The sequence below is a fragment of the Cyrtonyx montezumae genome, unplaced genomic scaffold (genome assembly GCF_038088225.1).
Source record: "Cyrtonyx montezumae isolate F1298 unplaced genomic scaffold, pur_monq_1.0 scaffold_0, whole genome shotgun sequence".
Taxonomy (NCBI): Eukaryota; Metazoa; Chordata; class Aves; order Galliformes; family Odontophoridae; genus Cyrtonyx; species Cyrtonyx montezumae.
The window spans coordinates 23891033-23903266 of NW_027071824.1; the positions used below are offsets into that span (position 1 = coordinate 23891033).

A 12234-nucleotide genomic window follows, 5' to 3' on the forward strand; every position below is an offset into this window, starting at 1 on the left:
GTATGTGCTTCCCTGGGAAAACAGATAAATACTCATCCTTGCAAATCTGAGCTGTCTAAAGATGTCCTTTCTAAAAGACGGTGACTCCAAGGCAGCTTGCATGTGTCACTTCACAGTTTTTATGAGTAGGCTTTGTTATACAATTAAAACATAGATAAACTTTCCTGGAAAGATAATCACTCATTTGAAAGGAAGGACTGTAGAAATGGCCCACAAAATCTGGGCCATACATTGTCTTTGAACTATTTTCAGCTGAAGTTTGATGACTAGACTAGGCGGTGGCTTATGAAATGCGTGGTGGGTACTTAAGAGAGTTCTGAGATTGGATGGTGGCCCACTAAACCCTAACATTTTGGAACCAGAGATCTAAATCTACTGTCTGTGGATATTAACACTGCATACCAAAGAACAAGAGCAATGATGCTGCCTGCTTATGTCTCAGTGTGTGGGCTTGGTCTTTTGTTCAAGGAAACAGATGGAAAATGCCATTTGTGGTCTTTTAACCTATTTGTTTTCCAAGTTATTACCACCTGCATGTATGTGGAGGAGTGAGAATTAGAGCAAAATACTACAATTTAGGACGAATTCTGCTGGAAAGACTCTGCAGATTTAAGTGGGATTTGGATTTTGATCACAGACTAGAGAGAGTTAGCAATGAATTAATGTTGATACAAAGAACCAGACTTGATTTAGTTATTCAGGCACAAACTGGGATTGTGTTACTCACTTTAATGGAGATGTTGCAAATTTATATTGACGCACATTAATTCAGAATCAATTCCCTCATGCATAGTATTTTATGGTAAAGCTTTGATTTAAAACTGAACGGCAGGCATGCTGCCATATCTGGAGCAGGAGCTTTAATTACTGTAATTAAGGAAACTCCATGTATCTGAAAGAAAGGTTTGTGGTGATAAAATCTTTAATTTATTCCCTTACCTTTCTCAGCATTATTATTTTTTTTTAGTCCAAACTGGAATTGTTTAGTCTGGAGGAGAGATGCTCGGGGGAGAACTTATCACTCCCTACCTACAATGACCTGAAAGACAGTTGTGGTGAGGTGGGAGTTGGGTAACAGCAACAGGATGAGAGGGAACTGCCTCGAGTTTCAGCAAGGGAGGTCCAGGCTGGCTATCAGGAAACTTTTCTTATCAGAAGGAGCAGTGAGGCACTGGCACGGGCTGCCCAGGGGCGTGGTGGGGTCACCGTCCTTGGAGGTGATCAGGAAACGTGTGGATGTGGCACTGAGGGCTGCGGTCAGTGGGCATGGTGGGGGTGGGTTGGATGTTGGACTGTGATCTTGGCGTTCTTTTCCAACTGTAACGGTTGTATTCTATACTCTGCTATGCTATACCATACATCTAAGCTAACTAGCAGGTGGACCACAGCATCCTGCTTCCCGGAGCTTTCCCTCTGCACTAGCTCCGTGCATCCATGCAACCCCCGTGGGGCCTGAGACGGGGTGCCAAGCGCCAGCAGCGCGGGACGCCCAAGCGGGCGGGCGGTGGGCGGGGCTCCGGTAGCGCTGACCCCGCCCAGCGGGGGTTCCGCGCCCCTCCTATTGGCTGCGGTTGGCACGTGACTCCGCCTCCCGTGCAGCCCGCTCCCTCCCTTCCTCTCTCCGCGCGCCGGTGCTGGCGGAGCGGGAACGGCGGCGGCGTGAGGTGGGGAGAGTGCGCGGCGGGTGCTGCGGTACCCGGGCGACCGGGCCGGGTCCCACCGCGGGTCGCTGTCAGCGCGATAAATGCGGGGCGGGCGGCCGAGCGGCGGCTAACGAGGTGCCGGGCGGCTGCGGCCTCGCGGGGCCTGCGTGGCGTTCCGGCGGCGCGGGCCGAGAGCCCGGTACGTGGGAACGGGAGCGTTGTCAGCCGGAGCCGGCCCGTGGGAGACGCCCGCGGAGGCCCTTGGGCTGCGAGGCGGAAGAGGCGGCTGCAGGCGGGGCCCGAGCCGGCCGGGAAGGGGCCGGGCCGCGGCCGGCGGAGGTGGCGGCCCCGTGGGGTCCGGGCGCCGGTGGGAATGCGGCGGCTGCGGGGCGTCAGCTGGAGAGCCGCGCTGCCACCTGTGTGCCCGCTGTAACGGGCGGGCGGAGGGAAGATCAGAGATCTTTTGGGTGCTCTGTAGCCGCAGGGGTTCGCGTGGGGAGGATGCGTGGAGGTAGTTCTTTGGGGGATGTATTATCTAACGTTTGAGTGCTACCCAGCATCCCCAGATGAAACCCGGAGCTGGCTCTTATGTCTTTATGAGCTGAGAGCCGGTGCTGGAGCGGAGGGTGTATAAGAGGTGCAGGACAGCTAAAGAAATCGGGAGCGTGGGCTGGTTTTGTGATACAGCGTGATGAGCTGGAAAAGCATCCAATGGGGGAATAGGTGGGAGCCAGGTGAAAATCTGGACAGGAGGCACCATAGCTGTAGTGCCACGAGAGTCAAGTCAGCTCTGTGAAAGCACATGGAGAAACCTTGTCAGTGGTACAGGCCCATGCTACTGCCGGGATCCTATTGCTGCCTGTGGGGTGGTGCAGTAACCTGTGGCAGAAAAAGCTGTGAGGAGACGATTTTGACTGATGCGTACACCAGGTAGTGGGGAAGAGATTCCTGGAACGCTGAACTGCAGGAAATATTTGTGGGAGAGTTGGATCTTGTAACGCTGACTGCATTTGCTTGCTTGGCCAGGGGGCAGTTCTGAATGGAGCAACAGGGTGTGAGAAGCCAAAAAAGCATGGTAGGTTTTCTCTTTAACTGTGAATTGTCAGACCATCATCAGCCTCGTGAAGACGAAAGTATCCTATTAGGTTAGAAAATGTGCAGTATAACAGCCCTGAGAGTTTAAAATATTCAGTGAATGAAGAACAGAAATGCTTTTATGCCCTGTCGCAGATGAGGAGAAATCAGCCTTTCTTTGTGGTGTTTTGATTTCTTTCTTCCCGATCTGGTTTTGGAAAGATAATTTTGAAAGTTAAAAGCATATTTATTTGCTTTCCTTGCTGTGCTTCTGAAACAAGTGTTTAGAAGTGAGAGCTCAGGAAGCCACTTGGTTGTCAGCTGGTCTATAAAATTGTGTATGGATTTCTTAATTGGAGTTTTTTTTGTCATCCCCCTTCCAGCTTTCCCTCTTTTCCCCCCATCAGTGTTTTTATAGTGTACTCAGACTGCTTTTGTTTTCAAAATGTTGAATTGTAATACTATTCTGTTGGGTCAGTAACCATGTAGTGAGGTTTCTCAAATGCTTCTTCTGCATCTTCCTTTCTCAGTCCTCTGTAGCCTTTCCATATGCTTCTGTTTTGGTTTGTAGGGCAGCTGTAGACAGTGAGAAAAGAGACTGAGAGCACTTGAGCAGCAGCAAAAGATATGATGGAAGATAAAATGCTGAGTATCTAAACATTAGGGAAGAAAAACTGTATGTTCTTACCACTTAAAGAAAGTATGTTGCTGCTTCTATTTCACTTTTGTTAGAGTTAAATTCAGCTCTATGAAATATTAACAGTGCTTCAGGAAGCTATCAGTTCTGAAATTTTTACTCTCAGTGATTTCTTTAATGGTGCATCCTTATTATTGTACAGTTGTACATCCTTTTAGCTTGTGCAGACTTGGATTTCCATTGTATTTGAAGAATTTTGCTGCTGTCATGCTGATATATTTTCAAATGAGATAATACGGAACGTAGAGAAATTCTGAACCCAAAATTGGTTTGTATCTTTTGCAAGTAGAAAGGAGCAGAGGGAAAGTGGGGTGATGTTATTATATTGTAAGAGGCTCTTGTTGCACCAGGGAGCACTTGCTGCCAAAAATGCTCTCACACGTCCTCTGCAAGTGAATTTAACTTGATTGGAGTAAACAGCCATCATGGACACAACCTCAGGTTTCTCCTGTCCCTCTCTGAGGAGGCATCAGGCCGTGTGCACTTCTTTAGCAGAGAGCTGTAGCAGCTGCTGCCTGAGATGTCACACATTAGTAATTGGTTCACCTTCAATGTGGTCTCTTTTGGGTATTTGGAGAAGTAGTTTGTATTAGTTAAAAACATTGTTATGTGCAGGGAAGGGGAGACTATATGTGTTTAGGATTGCTTTATGCTCTTCAGCTCAAGATGATTGTGAGTGTCAGTGGTTCTGGTTGATGTTATCTAAAGGCCTGTGAATCTTCCTTGAGTAATTGGGCTCATATCATCAGAGCTGTCACCTGCTGTGGTACCACTGTTTTGGAGATGGTGAAACTGTTTTCAAGACCAGGTAGAATGGATCTGGGCAGTTGTGTTCGTTCCCATGGCTCTGATTTGTCTGAGACAGCTGAGTTGATCCAGCAGCTCAGCTATGAACTGCTGCAGGGGAGAGCTGCCTTTTCCCCTTTACTGCCCTCAGCACTGTGATTCAACAGAAAGATAATCTGTCTGGAAAAATAAATAGTTGTTTGCAAACCTGTGGTAGTGAATGCATGGAGAAGAAAGGGAGTGAGCAGCCAGGTGGGCTGAGCTGCCTTTATTAGCATCACCCTCACTGCCTCTCAGGGAGGGGGGCTTCTGCTTAGGCTCAGCAGGGTGTCTGTGTAAGCTGTCAGGGTGATTTGGGAGGAACTAGTAAGACAGTGTGATTTGTAGTAGATTTAGATATTTTTTCTTCCCCTTCTGGTTCAGACATTGCATTTCAGCAGGTTTTTCAGTGATGTGTAAGTTAGTGCATGGGAATGCCTCATGTCTAGATAAAACTGCAGAAATGGTACTGACAGCGTGAACGGGAGGGGAAAAGAGAAACATGGCATGTGCGGTCTTTGTGGAAGAAATGTTTCTTGCTGTAAACACTGTTAGCTCTTTATGGTTCATGGTTACAGCCTGGGGCTGGTTAAAATCCCATTTCCTTAGAAAGTCTGTTCTGCTATTAGAGTTTTGAGTTGTGATTTTTAGGTGCCTGCACTGTGCTTTGTGGATAGGCTGTTCAAATCTAATACTGTGGATGAGAGCAAAGTAGAACAAGAATTAACACAATTCATTAGAGTGTGTATGTTGAAGAAGAGAGAGGTTTGTAATGCTGTGTTCCGTGTGGTAGTCCTGGAATAGTGTTATTCCATGTTACTCACTAAAACAACTATTATGTGTTGGCTCCTAGGTATGTAAATTGCACCAGCTTGTTTTGAGGTCACTACTATACAGTTCATCATCTTTCACAGTCTGTCTGGGTACTGCTTCTCTGATGCTCTCTTAGCCCTCTGTCTCCCAGCGCCTAGCTCACTGCTGCCTGCTGCTGTGGATCTTTTGTGCTGGCCACGTGGTAGACAAGTGCTGAAATGGTTGTCTTCTGTGCTTTTGAGCTTGTGTAGTTCACTGCAGACTTGAGGGCTTGTCACCCACAGCTGAGTGAGGCTCTGTGTGAATTAGTTCCTGGTACACAGTGGAAGAGCTCATCTGTGCTTGTTGGGAAGGTGAGAGGTGTGACTGTGGGGGAGTGGAGAGTGAAAGTGAGGAGTGGTGGCTTGTGGAAGATGCTGTACGACTTGTACCTGTTAGGCTGTCTGTCAGTTGCTTGGTCAACGTCCTAAAACAGTGCCAGATAATCCTCACGTTTATTCGTTGTTTTCCCTCTCTTCACCCACAAGTCAGCTTCTCAACTTCAGTTAAGAGTCACTGCTGCAAGAGAAAGTTTGTGTGCACAGAGTACTAAGTGCAGGTGGGAGGAGACATCTTGGTTCTTCAGACTTCTGACAGCAGAGAAAACCCTCCTACTTTCCCAAGAGAAAATGTGAAATGTAGGAGGGAATTATTGCTGGATAGTGCTGAATGTGAAACTTCATTAGAAGCATTGAACTGTTTATTTCATACAGTCTGTGTCAGCAGATGACTGAATTCATTCTTTCGTCTCCAGCATTGTGGAGATTTGTGTTCTTGAGGAAGATGAATGGAAAAACCATCTAACTGGACCTGCAACCTTGTAGTCAGCTGATTTGGTTCAGCCTTAATGAACCAACCAGGTGAGGAATGGCTAACAGAAAGGGCAGCGTGAAGGGATGGATAGTTCTTTGCTAGTTCACTCCATTCCAGAACTAGGACAGAAGATATTTAGGGCTCTAAGGGAATATTCTAAGCATTCATAACTGTATCTCAGGAAATGATGAGAGTCTAACAACATACTTAGCATACTTTTATTGTAGTATTTCAAGAATTGAAGTGTCTTTTTTGAGTCAGTATTTTGAACAGACACTGACAGACATGCATTTTTCTTTAAGACTATTTCAATTTCTTCTTTTTTCAGTGAAAGGTAGGAGAGCACAAGATTCCTAATCTCAAATTGAGGGCAAAGCATAAGAAGTATTTCCATTTCTTCAGTTACAAAGTAATTTTCATTATTGGAGTCATGTGAAATCCCCAGTACTTTCAGCGAATATTGCATGTGGTGCTTGGTTACTACTAATATCTTTTCATTGTATATGCTCTCTTCATCTGGCATAATTTGTTTTCCAAGCTGTCTTATGCACTTAAAATCTTGTGTTCATATGTGATATCTGTAGTTGGAAGGGCATCTAGGAGTTGAATTATTTTGTGCTTTCTGGATGGATTTAGGGCTTCCTACACTGTTTCAAAACTTAAATATCTGTCTATCTACTGGTAGGAATAATGGGAAGTTTCATACCTAGCTTTTTATGAAGTTAAAAGTATAAGCTGTTTGACTTACATTTCTACTGGGGCAAAGCTGCCTGAAGTGAGGCTTTGTGTGACTCCTTTTGGCTGTAGTTGTCCTGCTGGTTGTTTGCAGGCAGCTCAGTGCAAGAGCGTTGGTTGGCACAGCTAGAGCAAGTGTCTCTTTGCTGCAGAACCTGAGAGGTGCAGGGTCAGCTTCCCTAAGGCAAGTAAAGCTGCTTGCGCTTGATAAGGAAGCTGGCACACTGAGCTTAACTGGAACAAGCGTGTGAAACTCTTTAAATATTGTGGGAAATGATGATGCTTTTTTGTATTGCTTTCAGAATTGCTCCTTGCTGCCTTGTCTCTTCCTGAGTACTGCTAGAAAGCATGGATTTCACAGACCAGTTTTTTTAAAATCCTGGAAGCAGAATTCTTCTGCATGTTTATGACCTTTAGTTCTGATCACGGATCTTCTTCTCTTATTTAATTGCTCTTGGTGAGTACCTCAGACACAATGACCAGGTTTATCTTCAGCACTATACTTTCTAGTTTTATTCCTGCAACAGCGAAGCTTTCAGTTTCAGAAATAGCATGTTCTCACTCATACCTCTTCAGCAGGAGTGCCTCAAGATGCTGCTCAACTCTTTCCTCTTTTTTCTTCCCTCTTTAATCTTGCTGAGTATTGTTGCAATCAGGACGTCTCATCTTGCAAATAAGAGAAGGATGTGCATGGTTTTCCAGATTACAATTTGTGTAGTACATTAGATGTTTAAAGTCCTTTCTGAGTAGATGCAGTGTGTTCTGCATCACATCTGAACCATTTTTCCCACATGTTGGAGGCTACTTGATCTGCCATCCTGCAGAATAATGAAGGAGGGTCTTTGCAAAGCCAGACGCATCTTGTGGCAGCTAGGCTTGGTTGGCTCTCTGCTGGAAAGGCCCTGACCTTCTGACATAACCCTTAACTTTCTGTGGTAGCCTGTCTTCTTTCCTGCTGCTGTTTAGAGTGGGGAATTTAGTCTGTGTTCAAAGTCAGCCATTGCCATGCATCCATGACTGCTAGGATTTGCTCTCTGATCTCTTGTGGGGGGTATGTATCAAATCTAAAACTTGGAAAAAGATACTATTACATGCCTTATTTTTAATCCCATGAAGGATGTATCACTCTGAGGAGTGTTCTCAATGCATATTACTTGGGATCTGTGCAGTTTCAGTCTTTTCTCTTCTGAATGCTTTACTGAAGTCCTTCATCCTCTGGTTTTCTTTTGAAATTCTGTCTTGTGCTGGAGTATTTTTCAATTCTTTATTCTGGCACCATGTGCTCCTTAAAGATGTTGTTCTTAGGTAAGATTTGGAACACATTCTTGCCTTGTCTCTAGTATTTTTGTGGTATTAGTAACTGTGGTGGGACTGCTCTTTGGAACATCTTATGCTTGCTGTCACAGAGTCTGTCTTGTTAAAAACTAACACTAATAATGTTGTAATGAGTATGTATACAGACCTGCAGCTTTTACCATGCCTTTTCTAAGGCATGTTTATTCTCTCTGCCTGCAGGCACTGGTCTGAAAGATGTAAAGTTAAATAACCTAAAATGCACATAGCATGGCTGACAACTCTATTGTAGTTACTGTTTTGGGTAGTATAAAACCACAAGCTTAGCATAACTTGTACACAGCATATACTTCATACGGTGTTAATGTGTGACTTGTGTGTAGATAGCTGCTTGGGAACCGGTCTTCCATCAGTGCTGCATTTATCTTCTAGATGAGTCATGCCTTCTTCTTAAGCCTGAAATCAAGTCAAAAGAAGACATGTCCAGGTGTTCCATTTTAGTTGATGACTAAACAAAATTATGTATTGAGCTGAGAAGCTCTCCCAAAACACTAGTGCAGTATGCAGCTAAGTAGAGGGCTTCTTTGCTATCTACTGTTGCAGTGATATTCTGTTCAAACTCAATAGAGGGAAATTGTTGGTAGTCTGCAAACTTGTAGAGGGGATACAAATTTTCATAGGTCAAGGTGGAACCTACTAACTTGCTGTAAGCGAGCAAGAAAAGCTTTCCTAGCCCTGTGCACTTAATTCAGCTCGGGTGCCTTCTTAGCACAAAGTTAGTATAGTATTGTTCTGCTCTGTTATGACAGTTTGCCCATTATTACGACAAAAACTAATTCAGTATTTAAGAACTCTTAATCTCATCTGTTATTTCTTTGAAATAATGGACTGTCTATCTAATTGTCTAATAATAGTCTATCAGGTAGGTATTTATATATTGAAAATCTAGGACAAGACAGAGGTGTTAAAGCACGACAGTTGTCTAACAACAGATTTCCTCTTTCTTATGTGGTGTTCTACAAATAGAGTAGAGAGCTGGCACTGGATTTTATTCCTCAAGATAATACTTCTAAAAAGGTAAATATTAAGTATGGCAAGGATTTGCAGGTGCCATGTGTCTCCAGTTGAACATTCATTTCTTAAGTCTCTTGAAATTGCAGCAACATAATATACTTCTTTGCGTAAAAATTCTGTCCTGTGTTGATTGTTTCACTATCAAATTGGATAAGCTATTGTAGTTTAAGTTAAATGTTGGAGAAATTGTTTGTATTTTTGCTGCTATGGATGCTTCAGTAGCCTGTGATGCCCCAGAAACTGCATCAAAATTCACTGGATTGAGGTTAATGAGATGTTCCTTAAAAGTGACTCTTCTGACAAAGCAGAACAGCTAACTTCAGGTGCTACATAAAGTTAAGCTAAGAATTTCATGGCAAACTTGGGAAGCTGTTGCCCATCTAATTAATGAACTATTTAGCATAAGGGTGGGCCAGAAGGCATTGTAGATGTGGTGGTGAGGGGACAACGGATGCTCAAGAGGAAGTAGATAAGTTAGTACTCTAGTTTTCTAAGCTTGTAAGGCTTGAGATTTTGTATACTGTATGCATGTATGGACTCTGCCTTGTGTTCTTGCTTCAAACTGAAGCCCTTGTGATTAAAACCATCACTGAAGTCTGTCCAGGAGTTTCATTGTGATAAATGCCAGAATTCTTATTTGACGAGGAGTGGCCTGAAGTCTCTTCCATACAAGGAGAGGATGAATGACCTGGGACTGTTCAGCCTGGGGAAGAGAAGTGTGAGAGAGCATCTTATCCAAATGCATAAATATGTAATGAGGGTGAGTCAAGTGGATGGAACCAGGCTCTTCTCAGTGGTGCCTGGATACAGGACAAGGGACAGTGGGCACAAAGTGTAGCACAGGAAGTTCCATACAAACGAGGAAAAAATTAATTATTGTGAGGGTGGTAGAGCACTGGAAGAGACTAGCCACAAAGGTTGTGGAGTCTCCTTTTCTGGAGACATTCATGACCTACCTGGATACTTTCTTGTGCAACCTACTGCAGGGAAGCTGCTTTAGCAGGGTGTTGGACTTTTTCTCCTGAGGTCCCTTCCAGCCCCTGTGATTCTCTAATTCTGTCATTATAACTTTAGAGTTAGACCTCTTAAAATATCATGCAAATCATTGCTTGTGCATGGGCAACCCTGCATTTAGGTTGCATATAGTAAACTGCTTTCCTTTTTGGACTCTAAGATCACTCATCACCTGCTCTTTCCTCACCAAGTTCTCTGTTCTGTTTTGATTCTCTTTGGTTGTGCAGCCTCTTCGGAGTGATTTGTGGCACCTTACTGTTATTTTTGCTTTGGTTTTCACTCTTCTGTGTACTGCTCGTAGTTACCTTCTTTTTATAGTCCCTATCAGTTAATTATTTAGAAACTTGATGTTTTGAACTCATAGTCTGCATTTGCCTTGTAGGACAAGCTAATGAACCTCACAGGTATTTGTAGAATTTCTACTTATGGGAGTGACATAGCTTTGTCAGAATAACAAAATGTAGGCTGGTGTGCTAGAGGTGTAAATCAGAGCTCACACAATGGAAGTGTTACAGAACTGTAGGAGTTGCAAGGGACCTCTAGAGACCAACCCCCCTGCTAAAGCAGCTCCCTAGCCCAGGTTGCACAGGTAGGCGTCCAGGTGGGTCTGGAACGTCTCCAGAGAAGGAGACTCCAACACCTCTCTGTGCAGCTGTGCCACTGCTCCGTCACTGCACTGTGAAGAAGTTCCCACGCACATTTGTGCAGCATTTCCTATGCTTCAGTTTGCGGCCATTTCCCCATGTCCTATCACCACACACTGCTGAGAAGAGTCCAACCTTGTCCCTTTGCCTCCTGCTCCTCATATTTATAGTTGTGGATCAGATCCCCTCTGAGTCTTCTTTTCTGAAGGCTGAACAGACCCAGGTCTCTCAGCCTTTCCTCATAAGGGAGGTGTTCCACACCCTAGATCATCTTTGTGGCCCTCCACTGGACTCTTTTGAGGAAACAGGGAAATGGGATTTTATTTATTATGTAACTAAGATATACATTAATATACATAAATCTGTTGTTACACGTCTTTGGTTTTTGTTTCTGTCATTTGTTCAGAGATGCTGTTACTAACTATTATGCTGGAGATGAGAGATTCTAGAAATAGTTTTGGGCAGAGCACTGCAAGTCACAATGTATCACACAAACTAGATTATACTTTTCAATTGTGGCCAGCTTTTTTTTTCTTGTTTCTTTTTCAGAATGAACTTTGCCAGAGTTTAATCTGAAACTGTGTGCCCAAAAGAATTACCTGTACGTTTCATTTCCCTTTCTAAACAAACACACCCCAGAAAACACTGAATAATAAAAATACACAGCAGAAGATGACTTGGTGTTGAGGAAAGGTGTTCTTGATTTGTTTTACTTTAGTTCTTTGTGTAGTATGGCACAGGTCTGGATCTCTATCAAAAGAATGACACTTGTGAGAGATTGGCTTGCCTGAATGTCTCCTGTCACTTTGTGCGTCTCTAGGTGCTTGTGACCTCAGATATGTTTGCTGATGGGAGGTCTGCTGACTTGTTTTTACCTATATGACAGATATCTTGGAAAGTGCCTATTTCCTTAATTTGACTGGATTTAGCATAGCATTTGTCTGACTTAGAACAGGAATTGCTAGCTTAGGAGGCACTGTGACATGGGTAGCTGGTTGTACGCTTTGTTAAAGGAAGTGTTTTTATTTAAGGACTTCTTTTGTGGGGTGCTTTGTTGCTAAAAGATGCTATAATTCCCTGAACTGTAAGGTAACATGCTTTCACATCCACTTCGTGGTGGAAACCTTTTAATTCCCAGGTTGTGTAAATGTTGAGCTTCACTGATTAAATTAAGTTTTTAATTGTTAGGTGGTAGAACATAAGTAGACTGCATGTTTACAGACTTTGGGTGCTCATAGAAGCAGACCTTTTTGTCTTGTGCACTGCAAGACAGACATCCCACTGATGTGAGAAAGGAGCTGAGTGTCTTCTGATTTTGTGTAATTGTAGTGTTAGTAAGATGGCTCATATACAAATAACTTGTATGTGCTTCAGTGCTATTGCTCTGAAGATCTCAGTGTACTCAGCAGTGGTTATTAAAGTAATACTTGTTTACTGTACTGTGAGCTTGGCATGTTTCCCTGGTTAGTGAAAAACACAGTGTGTAGATTATTTTTCCAAAGGTAGTAAGCATTCTTTATCACTTTTGTTAGTGATCTAGTGGGTTGTCCAGAAGACTAAAAGCTGCTTA

The 12234-nt window shown here is 43.7% G+C and overlaps 1 protein-coding gene across 1 annotated transcript in view; it reads left to right on the forward strand.

Annotated features, from left to right (window-relative positions):
- The first annotated feature begins 1625 nt into the window (after window positions 1-1625).
- LYST (lysosomal trafficking regulator) overlaps window positions 1626-12234 on the forward strand; it is a 75496-nt gene continuing 64887 nt past the window's right edge. The window contains exon 1 of the mRNA XM_065730102.1: window positions 1626-1664. The gene's annotated coding sequence lies outside the window, so the exon portion shown is untranslated. The remainder of the gene's footprint in view (window positions 1665-12234) is intronic.